Source organism: Aphelocoma coerulescens, chromosome 4, assembly GCF_041296385.1.
Source record: "Aphelocoma coerulescens isolate FSJ_1873_10779 chromosome 4, UR_Acoe_1.0, whole genome shotgun sequence".
In the NCBI taxonomy this organism is placed as follows: Eukaryota; Metazoa; Chordata; class Aves; order Passeriformes; family Corvidae; genus Aphelocoma; species Aphelocoma coerulescens.
In genome coordinates, this window is record NC_091017.1 from 20,060,026 (window position 1) to 20,072,765 (window position 12,740).

The 12,740-nt window shown below is 43.2% G+C and overlaps 1 protein-coding gene across 8 annotated transcripts in view; it reads left to right on the top strand.

Annotated features, from left to right (window-relative positions):
* Positions 1-12,740, top strand: part of ADGRL3 (adhesion G protein-coupled receptor L3) — a 492,473-nt gene that overhangs the window by 46,302 nt on the left and 433,431 nt on the right. Inside the window, exon 1 of one of the 8 annotated variants that reach the window (XM_069013002.1) lies at positions 10,538-10,560. The exons of the other annotated variants lie outside the window; for them this stretch is intronic. The gene's annotated coding sequence lies outside the window, so the exon portion shown is untranslated. Of the gene's footprint in view, positions 1-10,537; positions 10,561-12,740 lie in introns of those variants that run through there. 8 annotated transcript variants of the gene reach the window in all.

Below are 12,740 nucleotides of genomic sequence, written 5' to 3' on the forward strand. Positions count from 1 at the left end.
GTCTGTTAGTTTTGATGTACTTGTACCTTGCCTGTAGCGCCATGAGCTTTATTGAGTGAGGTTGCTTTTGACCTTTCCAAAGGTTCTTCTGGCTGTCATTATTCTATCTGGGTGTATGGAGGAGTTGGTGGCCTTGGCAGATCCCCAGCTGTGCTTCCTGCTCAATTTGGAGACAGGGATGTGTGCACCAAAGTGGCTTTTCATTTTTGCTGTTCAACTTTCATGGCACTCTACTCCCCGAGTGCTGATACAGTAAATCTTTGCTTAGGTCTGTAGTTTTCTAAACTTATGTGTGATGCATCATCAGGATGGTGCTAAAGCAATCTGTAAAAAGATGCTTGCTGTGCAGGTAAACATTTCTTATTTGTCTCCACTATCAAACGAAGTGCAATATTTTCATATATTTTGCATTTATCCAGCTATCTTGGTGTATAAGTGATGCAATTCAACTTGTAGTTTTCCTTACTAAGAAGTAGTACAGCTCTTCACTTTAAATACAGTCCTCTTCTGTGAGTAATTTGAGGATCAGTTGGTCCTGTTCTTATTACTGTCTAGTTCACTGTGAAGAGAGCTGGATGTCTGAATTTTGGCATGTATCAGGTTTGAAGCTGCCTCACTTTCACATAGTAGATGATGATGGTTCTGTCAGACAAACCCTGTTAAAACTTGCTCATTGCTCAAAATGGAAACACGAACAGCTGCTCGTTGCTTGTCTGTGTCTTGGCTAATTTTTAGGGATGGGTTTGTTCACATTTAGTAGCAGTTGTATGATAGCTATCAAAATGTCTGATTATTTATAATTTATAATAATAATTATTTATTAATTTTACTTCAGTGTTTAATTCATGTTTCTAAATGGCCTGACATTGCTCATGAAGTGTCAACAGAAAATTTAACTTGCAACTGATGAGGAAGTACAAGTACTCTGAAATAGGAATTTGAGCGTCCCTGGATATAGGAGGAGCCTTTTATTATCTGCTTGTATATTTTGACCCTCTTTGCTGTCACAGCTGATCACCCCACGGGTTTTTGACATGGAATGCTTCCCATTCTGTTGTCTTACAGGTGTGGAGCTGGGGCAAGGTGATATGCCGAGTCATGCAGATGCCCTGGCTCCCTTCCCACTTGGCTATGCTCCCCCTAAGCCATGGAAATTGTGTCTGTGGTTGTAACATTAGTGTAAGGTGGTGCTGGTGGGGGAAAGTGTGCTTGCTAGGTGATACAAGAGCTTTGCAGAATTTATAGGAAAATTACTTGAGCTCGGTGAGCAGAAATTGAGGGCTCATTCCCTTCCCAAGGCTTGGGGGTACCATGAGAAAAAACATGAAGGTAAGAGTCTCTTGGTGTGCCCTTCCTCAAGGAGTAATAAAACACTTAAAAATGCTGCCACCTTCCTCTCACTGGCTTTCAGTCCTCTTGGCTTTCTAGGAAGCTTTTTTTCTGTCACAAAGGCCAGAAAGTGATTTTCACATCCCTGAGCCTCTCCTCCTTAAGACACCTTCTCATAGTTGTCTGTGTGTGTAAAAAAGTTGTTGGAGAATTTTATCTCCCAGCTAAATGTTCTTCCTGGTGGATCTGATGATTTTTTTAAAATTTGTTTTTAATTCCGTTCATTTACTAATACTAAAAGAAAATGTAAGACAGGGGTTTCCTAGTAGCATTATGGTTTTTGGTTTGCATTGCTCATGAAACTAAGTGAAAAGCCACTTAAGCTGGACTCAAGTCTCCTTGTAGAATAGAGGTCCTATTTGGATCTCTTCATGCAGCCTTGCAGTAAAATAATTTTATGTTTTCCTTTAGGTATTTTTGTTCCTGCATGTGGACAAGATGAATAGGTCATTGAGATTTCAGTAGCCCTCACAGTCCCTGAGAAAAGGAGGAAATTATGGAGGAGGCATAGGAGGGAAGCACTATGATCTGAGTCACACTGAACTGTTGGGCAGAACCTCCCAGTGAAGCTTGTTGATAACCTCCTCCCTTTGCTGGGAAAACAGCTTTGCTGACATTTAGGGTATGCACAAAACTCTATCCCATGGTACAGAAGGATAAGGGAGGAGGTGAGGGACAGAGAAAGCTTGTTCCCTGGGCAGGTCGGCTTAATTGCTGCCTCATGGTGCTGTGTGAGTGAGCAATCTTGGTAAAGGAAGATCAAAGGAACAAGATTTTAAGGTCATTGCTGCTGTACCAGCTCCAAGCTGCAACCTTGGCACTGAGCAAGGACTTCTGTTTTCAGGGCCACCTGGGAAATAGTGCTGTATTTTTTTCCCATCCTAGTGGTGGCAGAGTTAGTGGGTACTGGTGGTGGCTTAAATAAACCCTTCCCTGCTTTGGAGATCAGAAAGATTGTGGCATTTCTCATTTAAACTCGATTATTCTAGCCTGTGGTTTGAGGGGAGTTTTTGTCTGTTGAACATAATTGTAATTCCCCAAATTTTAAGCTCAGATAACAAAGGTTGAGTTATAGAAGTCTGCTTTTTCATATCTTAAGCAGGAAGAATTTGTATCCAGAGAGAAAATAGACTAGAAATGCAGGTATTTAGGTCAGATACAAGTGAAATAATGGTTGTGCTGTTCTGGGCAATTTATCTAATGCTTTTTACCTTGGAACTGTGCATGGACTGACACCACTCTGGGCTCCAGGCTCACCTCTTTGGTGGGTGCTTGAGATGACATGCAGGGAAGGAATGTTCACTTGATCATTTTGAAGTTTTAGAGTCCCAAGTGTGCATAGCTGAGGCATCATTATGGTAAGAATCTTGAAAATTTAAGAAGCACTAAGCAGTGTATTTGTACGAGATGAGTGACTTTAAACATTCACTTTTTAAGGCAAAATTTTTTCCAGAATTTATCTTCTTGACCTGCTGTATAACACATAGTTCCAAATATAACATTTTTATAAATGACCATTCCTGTTGCCAGTAATAGGTCTTAGGCAGTACATTGCCATGACACCTGACTTGCTACAAATTTTTATTAATAGGCAGATAAAGTTGCTGTTGCATTGCATCTTGTGGTCTTTGCCTCCTGGAGTATAAATACACATAGTAATGTTGTTTAACGTGACATGTACTGCTTCACCATATTGACATTTCCATTCTAATGCACTATACCTGTCTGGTGAGGCTACCTTTAATGTGCACCACGAGCATAAAAATCATCATCAGGAAAGAAAAACAACCCACTTGAAGAAATGATAGCTAATTTAGTATTGTATTACTTCTGGGAAAGTTTTTATGTGTGAGCAAATGTTGCAGTTTTTCAGAGCGTGCTCCAAACCTCAAAATGTGTTGTGCAACCAGCATAATAAAATGGTGATTGAGCCATGGGAAAGGTGCTGTGTCTCCCAGAGGGAAAATTGCTCCTTCTTACTCATTTAGCCTATGGCTGTTCTAAAGGAGATGCAGTCACAGAGTACAGAAGTTGGATTATGCACAGCCCCTACTTAGCTGACTCTCCATCTTTATTAAATTGAGTGGAATATCTTCAACATGAAATATGGAGGAAGGAGAGGGAAAGTGTCTAGAGATGGCACGGGAATAGAGCTAGAAAGGACCAAGGGGCTTGGGGAATAGAACTTCCAACACAAGGAAGTGCAGCAGAGTCTACTGTTTTCATTGGGGAGCAGAGCTCATTTTGTTGTTGTTTTTTATTTTGCTGTAAAATTTGAGAAGAGAGAGTGGAAAACCAGTGAGATGTTCCTTTTTTTAGTGCTCCTGAAGACTACCAGGAGAGTTCAAATTTGCAACACAAAATTTAATAGACTCCTATTGCATAAGGTAAAAACACCATCCTTAGATATCTTGGAGATAAAAAATCATATGCCAGGGTATTCCTTCATGCTGAGCATCTCTTTCCCCCTCTGCCCTGTGGGCACTGTGCTTGTGCACTGCAGTACCAAGATCAACTGGAGCTTCATTTTGCCCAAATTTTTCACATCTTCCTGTGGAGCCCCACCAAAGTAAATTCATAAGGTTTTTTTTTTCCTTCTTCTTTTCTTTTTTGTCCTCAGAGAAGTGGTGCTTGTGCTTTGGCAAGTGTAAATAAGAAGTGACATGGTCGGTGGGAGCAGCTCTGAATCGGCCCTTGTCTCCCATTGTGTCCTTTGCCAATTAAAGGTCATTTGCAGGGCACAGCAGCAGGGACATAGGGGCTAAGCCTATTGTCCACACATTAATGTTCACTGAGATGAGAAGCAGCTGAAAAATTCGGGGGCTAAACCCAGTTTTTGTATGTTGGCACGGTGATGCTGGGAAAAGAGGCACATAAGCATTCATGCCTAAGGATGCACTGCTACCACCAGCACCCAACTCTGCTTGATTTTCCCCAAGCTGCTGCTGGCTCTGTTACCTTCCTCTGTGTCTTGCTGGTGGGATGCTCTGTGGGCTGGGCACTCCAGCTTCTTGTTGGTGTCACTGTGAGATGGGATGCTGATGGTGCTGACATGGTAAGAGCAGACCCGCTTTCCAAGAGCGTGTGGCTCCACTGCTTTCTTCCTATATCACATCTCTTTGGAGGATGTCAGGGCTTTGAAGGCAGTCATAGTTTGAAGGTTGCAACACTCTTTTTGGATGAGCTCCTCGGGTCTTTGTTTTAGATGTGGCAGAACCAAGTGGAGAGATGTTTGTGCTCCAGCACATTGAAATCTCTGCTAAATTTCGGTAGATGGCAAGAGGTGGTGTGGAGCAAGTGATGCCCAGTGCAAAAAATCAGTAATAAATGGAGAATTTTGAGCTGGGAGGAGCAGTTCTGTTTGGAGGCATCTTCTCCCATGTTTTAGTGGTTTACTTTCTGTCAGGTTCTTGTATTTTCAGTATTTCTGGTGTGCTTATTTACCGTTCTGGCAATTTTAGAAAGCAAATAGTGAAAACTTTGTTTCTCCACTTCCTTTTTGGAGGCTTAGTACATTAAGAGCAATGGAAATCAGAAGCTAAAATACAGTCACTGCTACGCCATATATCTTTATCCATAAATTACCACTGGTGAAGGCAAAGGGCTCAAGTGGGGTTGACAGGGAGGGATGATAGATCTGGGACTGGAATTAGGAGTTTTATTAAACAGAAGGGAGTTAGATAGCAGGCTTCCCTTTGAGTATGCAGGATGGGTGAACTTTGACTGTGGTGCTTCCATGGGTTAATGCCAGGCTCAGGTGTGATCCTTTGAATTTGTAGCTGAGACAGAAGAAGTAATGGTGTAAATGTGCCAAGGCAGCAGGATTAATAACAGGTGTTAAACCATATTTCAGGAGATGTCACTACTTGGAAAACATACATCTACAGCCTCTTCAGCCCTGCATTGTTTTGTAGGGGCTTTATTTCATGTTGGGCATGACAATTTGATAGCAAATTTTCCTCACCTTGTGTTCTCTAGGCAACTTCTCAATGTGACTGTCATATCTTGTTATCTTTTTTACCATGAATCACATGGTTTAATTTTTAAAAAAAATTCTGGTGCAGTTCCTGGAACCAGAATATTTAGTGCTAATTTCGTCATTCATTAAATAAATAATTTTCAGCAATAATACCGAGTACCCAGTGTCAGCAAAGATGCACTGAAGTCTCTCTAAACATATGCTGACGAGTCCCTCTTGTTCTCCGAGTACTGCCCAGGGGACTGAAGGAGGCCAGGAACCGAAGAAGCTCTTTAGCCATAGGTTTCTGCTGCATTTTTATTGTTGTCTAATCAGTGTTTCTTAGTAGAGAAAGGATGAGCTGATGAGGCACCTGTAGAAATTAATGTCAGGGCAACTTTTTCTTACAGGTCTGAGTAGCATCCCAAGGTGAAATCCTGGTTCCTTTGAAAGGATTGCCAAATTCGCATCGACTGGAAGCAGTCAGGGTACCACAAGCAGGTTTTATTGCACTGCTAGCAGCTACAGCATTATAGCAATTGGCAGAAGAGACACCACAGGTGCTATTGACTTTGGCTACTGCAGTAGGAAGTGCATGGTTTAATAAAATGAATGCCTAAATGCAAGGAAAGATAACCAGTGTAATCATCCTGTGCAGGAGTCCTCGATGTTATCCCTGTAAGTGTGTGTCATGGCCAGGGTTTTGGCAAGTTCATCCAGTGGACAGTGGATCCTGCAGGAGGTTAAACTCTTGCCAGCCCCTCAGCTGATGGTCCCAAACATGAGGAGGAGGCAGCAGAGCTGGATCTGTCCCTCAGTGGGGGTTGGTCCCTCCTCCCCTTGCCCAGAAGTGCCGACCTTCTGATTTATGGTGCCTGCCTTTGGTTTCAGCATCAGCATTGCTCGCGTCTGCTGTCTTAATTTCTCATGCCTGACAACCTTCACGGGTGAGTTGGCTTTCCACTCCTTGATCCAGAACACTTCTCAGTTTATTGCTCACACAACAGAGTCTTTTAATTGAATTTATATTTGTTTGGATAGCACTTGTCAGTGTGGCATGAATCTTCATCAGGTTCAGTCGTCTTTCACTGAGCTCATACGTAATCGCCACAGTAAGTGCTCCAAAACTGGAATGCTTGTTCCCCGTCGAGGGGAAAGGAAGCTGCTTTGGAGCATGGCTGCCTTTTTTCCAGTGCCCATCCAGTGCTTTCCACCATCAAGCTCTTGTCCCATACTGGAGACCATTAATAGGGTTGTGATTCTTGGGGTTTTTTTAAATACAAATGGAATACTTATTTAAGATAGTTGTAACTGTGGTTATTTTTAATACCGGTGGAGAAGTGAGATGTGCCAAGGCATCATGATGGAACCCCTGAGAGAAAGGGGGGTGTATGGTCAGATGCTTTCCCTTTGCACATTGGAGTCTCCTGTGGAATAAGCAGCTCTCCTTTTGCAGAGTCTGGGTTGAAAGGCCCTCAGACCTTGAGAATTACTGACACAGGAAACAAGGTAACCATACTGGAAAAGGGATAAAAGAAACAGTACCGTAGTAATTCAGTTAACAATGTGTTCGATAGAGCACATTCATAACTCTTCCTACTTGGGGACACAATTTGCTTGCTGTATTATGCTAGTAGAGATAACCCCTAATTCCTTTCGTATCCTGTTTTGGAATCATTTTGTTAAACAAAGGCCTTTGAGTCCTCCTTTGTTGCTGAGAACAAATGGTGAGATTTTGGGGACTGTAGCTACTTTTGTTATTCACAAATTCCAGAGCCTTTCAAAATTCTTCATCATTCACATTCTGGGCTTCACCACACAATCATTCATTATGTCAGCAGCTGCCTGGGGAGTCTCACTTCAGCTCATTCAGCCAAATAATAAGCACTGGGACAACTGCTTCTGCATTAAAATAATAATAAAATAATAAATAGAGGTTCTTGCATGTGCAGAACATTGTGGCTATCTTCTGCTTTTTGACACATCCCTGTGTCGAAGTCAGTGATCGGTTTTGCTCGGTGTCTGTGTTGGAATGAACCTGGCCATTCGGGAAATTACGTTTTTGATACAGTCAAACACTTCAGTTCTGCCCAACTCTTGGTGTTTTTTAAACATGTTTTATTTCTCAAATATCTCTTTTGTGTTCCATTCATTTAACAGGAGGATTTGGGATGCTCTCCTGCCATTCCTTTGCAGTTGTATTAGCATATATGTGTATTACTGTGGAGATAACACAGTCCAGCAAGCACAAAGTGGTTATTCGTGTTGGGGAAACAGGATTGCAAATGAGTGACCAGCACAGTGAATGTGTATCTTCTGGTGAAACTGTTTTACTTTTCAAGTGAGTGGATCCAAGAACCTAATAATAATATTAGTGTAAGGCTTCACTCTTCCTCTTTAGTTAGGATAAGGAATGTAATTTGCAAAGTGAGGCAGGATTATTCCTTCCATCTCCTGTGCAAACAGGGTGCTAGCTGGCTTCCCGTGCAGTATGCAAATATCAGCATCCCATCATGCAAGGTATCCGTGCTGCAATCTGCCTGGTGGCAGACTAATCCAGGATGGCTTTATCCAGATGTCATTCCATCCTGAAATCTGAAGTGATACACCCTGCCTGTGCCATTGCCTCATTCATCTAAGTGAAATTTGCATGCTGATTCAGCTGAGCAAAGGGAAGCAGCCTTATGGCTTTTCAGGGATGGATAGCTTTCCATACATCAGGCAGGCTGTGCATGACGTTGCCACCTTTTGCTGAACTCTTCCCACCTACACAGATAGTACCACATGCAACTGAAACCCACTGTTGATTGCGTGGAAGCAGTTCTGTCTGTTAGATGAAGTAATTTGGATGTTTATGGGAGATGGGTATGGGTAGAAAAAAAAACACCCTAGTTCATTTTTATTACTACTTCTTCTTTTTTTTTTTTTTTTTTTTTTTAAAGTGAGTGTGACTTCCCAAAGACTGGTGTTAGCCAATTGTAAGACTGGGTCTGGAAAGGTTTGATGAAGATTTTTCTCTGTTAATACGAATACAATGTCTGGACATGGGTTTCTTGTCCTACCCAGCTGGCCTCACTCCTTTTTCTACATACACTGGGCAACAAAAAAACAGAAAGGGAGAAGAAAAGCATTTAAATTGTATTTGTTGCTGTTCTCCTTGGTGAAGCACATAGAGCTTGTATTTTCAAATGACATAATTTGTCTTCAAATATTAGTCCAGCAACAGGAGCTCCTTGTACCCTGCCATCTCCTCTGTGCCTTGGAGATGGGGACATTACTTTTCCAACTTGAAGCTGAGCTTTGATCTGCACAGTCTCCACTGTTGCTCACCACAACCGTGCTGTGCCTAGTTCATATTTATTGTCAAGCACTTTTTTTGTCTATTGCTTTTCCTTTTTTTCCTATTTGTTTGGTGGGTTTTGGTTTTGGTTTTTTTTTTCTTTTGAGTAATGGAAAATGTCCTCAACTGTTGCACCTTTGGTGAAGAGACTGTGTGTTCTTTTCTCCTTGAAGAGCTGCTAGCTCAAGTGAACCCCCTCTTGGCTGGGCATTCTGTGGCAACACAACTGCCAATTATTTACATATTGCGTGTTTTGTTGGCGTTTCTTTGGAGCTCTGTAACTCTTGTGCAACTCTAAACCCAAACAACAGGCCTTGTGAGCCACATTCCTAACTTGACATGTAGCAAAGTGCCTTATCCTCCCTCCTTCCACACCCCCTACGCCCCAGTTTGGCTCCCAGCCTTATTCCTTCTATTTCTACACCTCCCTGCAGTCTATGCAAAGGATGCTCAGCCTACACCTTCACAAAGCTGAAGCATCTCAAAAGGGCACGGTTTTGATAACTTTCAGGTGGCCTGAGCCCCGGCCTCCATGTCCAGCAGCTTCAGCCTGATTATTTGTAAAGTAGTTCTTAGTCACTCTGTGGCTGCTTCACCTCTTACTCATTTCTCTGCCCAATCTTAACTTTTGTGAGTGTTTTTCTACTCTCTTTGTGTTCGTGTAGTGAGGTTGGAAAAGCCCCTTTTTTCCCCTGCTGCTTGCCTGGAGGAGAGTTGGAGAGGTGGTGTGAGTGATGGCTCTTCTTGCATAAAGTCAATGCTGGGCTTCACCAGTGGAGAGGGGCAAATGGCTCTTCTAGCAGGTCTTTCAGGCAGCATTTGTGAACCTACATAAAAAATCCCCTCTTATCTTTCTCAGAATGCCCAAGGCACACTTTAAAGTGAGATGGGCTGCAGTCTTCATCTTCATGGCCAAATCTAAATGTGTCTTTTCTAGTGCTAGGTATGCTCAATAAAGAAAGAAATTTTAAAAAAAAACCCTGGCAATAGATTCTGATGGGGAAAATTCCTTTTCAGAATTTGAGTGGCTGGAAAGCTGCCTGGCAGAAAAGGACCTGGACATGTTGGTCAACAGCAGCTGAACATGAGCCAGCATGTACCCAGGAGGCCAAGAAAAGGCCAGTGGCACCTGGCCTGCATCAGCAATAGTGTGGCCAGCAGGACCAGGGCAGTGACTGTCCCCCTGTACTCAGCACTGGTCAGGCCATACCTTGAGTGCTGTGTCCAGTTCTGGGCTCCTCCCTACAGGAAAGATTTTGAGGTGCTGGAGTGTATCCAGAGAAGGGCAATGGAGCTGGGGAAGGGTCTGGAGCATGAGACTGATGAGGAGCAGCTGAGGGAGCTGGGAGTGTTTAGTCTGGAGGAGATGGAGAGGGATGCTATTGCACTCTAAAATTAACTGAAAGAAGGTTGTATAAAGGTAGGCGTCTGTGTTTTCTCTCAGGTAACATGTGACAGGACAAGAGGAAATGGCCAGAGGAGGTTTAGATTGCATATTAGGAAAAATTTGTTCTCTGGAAGGGTGGTCAGTCATTGGAACAGGCTGCCCAGGGAAGCAGATGAATCTACATCACTGTAAAGAGTTTAAAAACTCTATGTGGCACTTAAGGACATGATTTAATGGTGACTGTGGTGGTTCTGGGTTAATGGTTGGACTCTATGCATTTTAGGGGGCTTTTCCATCCTTAACGATTCTGTGATATCCCACTCTTTTTTTTTTTCCTAGGTTATTTTGAGCTTCCTAAAAAACTGAAGTGATGCCCGTCTATGCCATAGCTTCCTAGACCTTATCCAGCAGCCTGGTGCAGTTTCAGAGCTCTGTCAGCAGGGCAGAGCCTTGTGTGTACACTGTCTGCAGAGTCTGTATGCTGAGGTGTGTTCAGTCTACAATTTTCCACGTTGAGAATGCTGCCTGGGTGTGAAGGGTGAGGTCTGATCCCCTTCATCTGTTTTTTTCAATTTAACTCTTTTCAAAATTAAACGGAAGTCTGAGAAGAAACATAATTGCATCTTTTTGCAATAGCTACACAAGTTATGCGAGGCTGTGAGGACAAGCATCCTTTCTGCTGGCCTGCCCTCTTGGCAAGCAATTTGCTTTTTGTACATGCTTTTGGACACTTCTGTCTGGGTCAAGATGAATCACTCCCTGAATTCCCCTGACTATATTTACTCAATCTCTGCTGACTATAAAAGGAGCCTAGTGAGTATTTAGGCTGCTGATGGCTCCGTTTTAGCCACCAGCCTTTGGGCAGCTGAATCTTTTGTCTAAGACTCATTAGCCCGGAAACTGCTGGGAAATGATGGTCTGAATGCCAGGAACCCCCGCAGCTGTGCCAGCCCAGGAGGTGGAGAGGCAGGTAGGCGTGGGGGCTGCAGCCCCTCCCATCCCTCAAGCATTTAACATGCCCAGTGGAAAGCTCCTCCTGAAACCTTTACCCCAAAATTTGTTTCCCTGGGCAAACCTATCTGTCCATCAGGGCTGTGCCTGCAGGTCAGATAAGTAGGATTCTCCATTCACAAACCCTGTAAGGGTCCCTGCTGTGGGATTCTGGGCAGCTGTTGGGATTCTGGCAGACCCTTGAGGGGGTCTGGGGCTACAAAGACATATTGTGTAAGACTGGCAAAATATCAAGTTGCAGCAGCTTTCCCATGAATTAGACTTACTATGAGTGCAGGAGCAAATAGCTTATCTCCCAGTCTCATTGCTAGAATGGATATGCCATAAGCATTCCAGAAATACACTCTTTAAACATATATAAAGAAGGCTGTGTAAAAATCCATATCTGTTCAGTTACAGTGGGATGCAAGAGCTATGCTTTCCATTCCAGCAAGCTGAGAGCTGCTGGAGAAATGGTTGAACATGGGACAGGGTGGCAGGGAGCTGTTGCTAGCACATTCTCTGGTTTTCCTGCACTCCAGCATCCCCTTTTCCTGACAAAGGCAGCAGATGTTGCTGCTGCACACAGATGTGGCAAAATCCTCCAGGTAGGGAAGAGCTGTCACTCTGTCTGAGGAGCAGCTGCTCTTAAATGGTTGTTTTCCTCTGTGATTTCCCCCAGCTCTGAGTCTCACTGACATCTCCTCATATGGTGCCTGCCTCTTCCAGCTCCCAGAGTACTTCTTGCATGTCAGGGAGGCATTCCTCCTTTCTTCTCTTTTTGAAGAGGTAATAGCTGAAGGCCTTACTCTTATTTTTGGAAGCCTCCACACAGTGTATCCAGCTTAGTTCATCTATAGTGTGCTGGGTGACCCATGAAACCAGGTATCCTCCTCTCTTCACCTGAACAGCCCCTCCAAGCACAAATTGAGATCTCCAGATTTCTTGTATATGATGCATTTTGATTATTTCAGGCTGTGGATTTTCATGTTATTCTGGGAAAATTCCTTTTAATCTTGTATTGTGCACTTTACTTGCCCAAATCAATATTTGTTTTCCCTGTTACCTGCCTCGGATGTAGATACCAGCAGAGTTAAAAGGTACCGGTTTGACTTTTTGACTTCTGCAGTTTGGTTGTGTAAACTTCCATCCTCTTTTTGCTTTCCTACGTCTGCTTTTACACTGGATTTATATGTGCCTTCCATGCCTCAGCCATGACTGAGAAACTTCACCATAGTGTTGGTGGGAACTAAGCTTTCCCATATTTCTTCTTCTTTACTCTTAGGAAATCCTTTTTCTTAGCACAACTGGTAGTCATTGCTAACTTGTTTCATTCAGGAAGGAAAGGTACACCTCTATTTGTGTCTTTGCTAATCAGGCACCTTGGATATAATTTTCTTCTGACTGAGCACTATTTTGAGATACCACCTCCTATACCATGATCTAGAAGCTGCCTGGCCGGAGTTGTGCTTTCAGGTGGCAGCCCCCACTTTTGTGGGGCTTGGACCTTTGCTATGTGCACTTTCAAGTACCTGAGCTCACTCATTTTATCAGTGTTTTTACAGGTAGTGGGCCTTGTTCCAGTATCCTTCACGCATCTGTCTGCTGACCATAAGGTTATCTTTTCAGGTGGAAGATTTTTTTTTTTTTCAGAGAGGAAGTAATTTTCTGGAGAA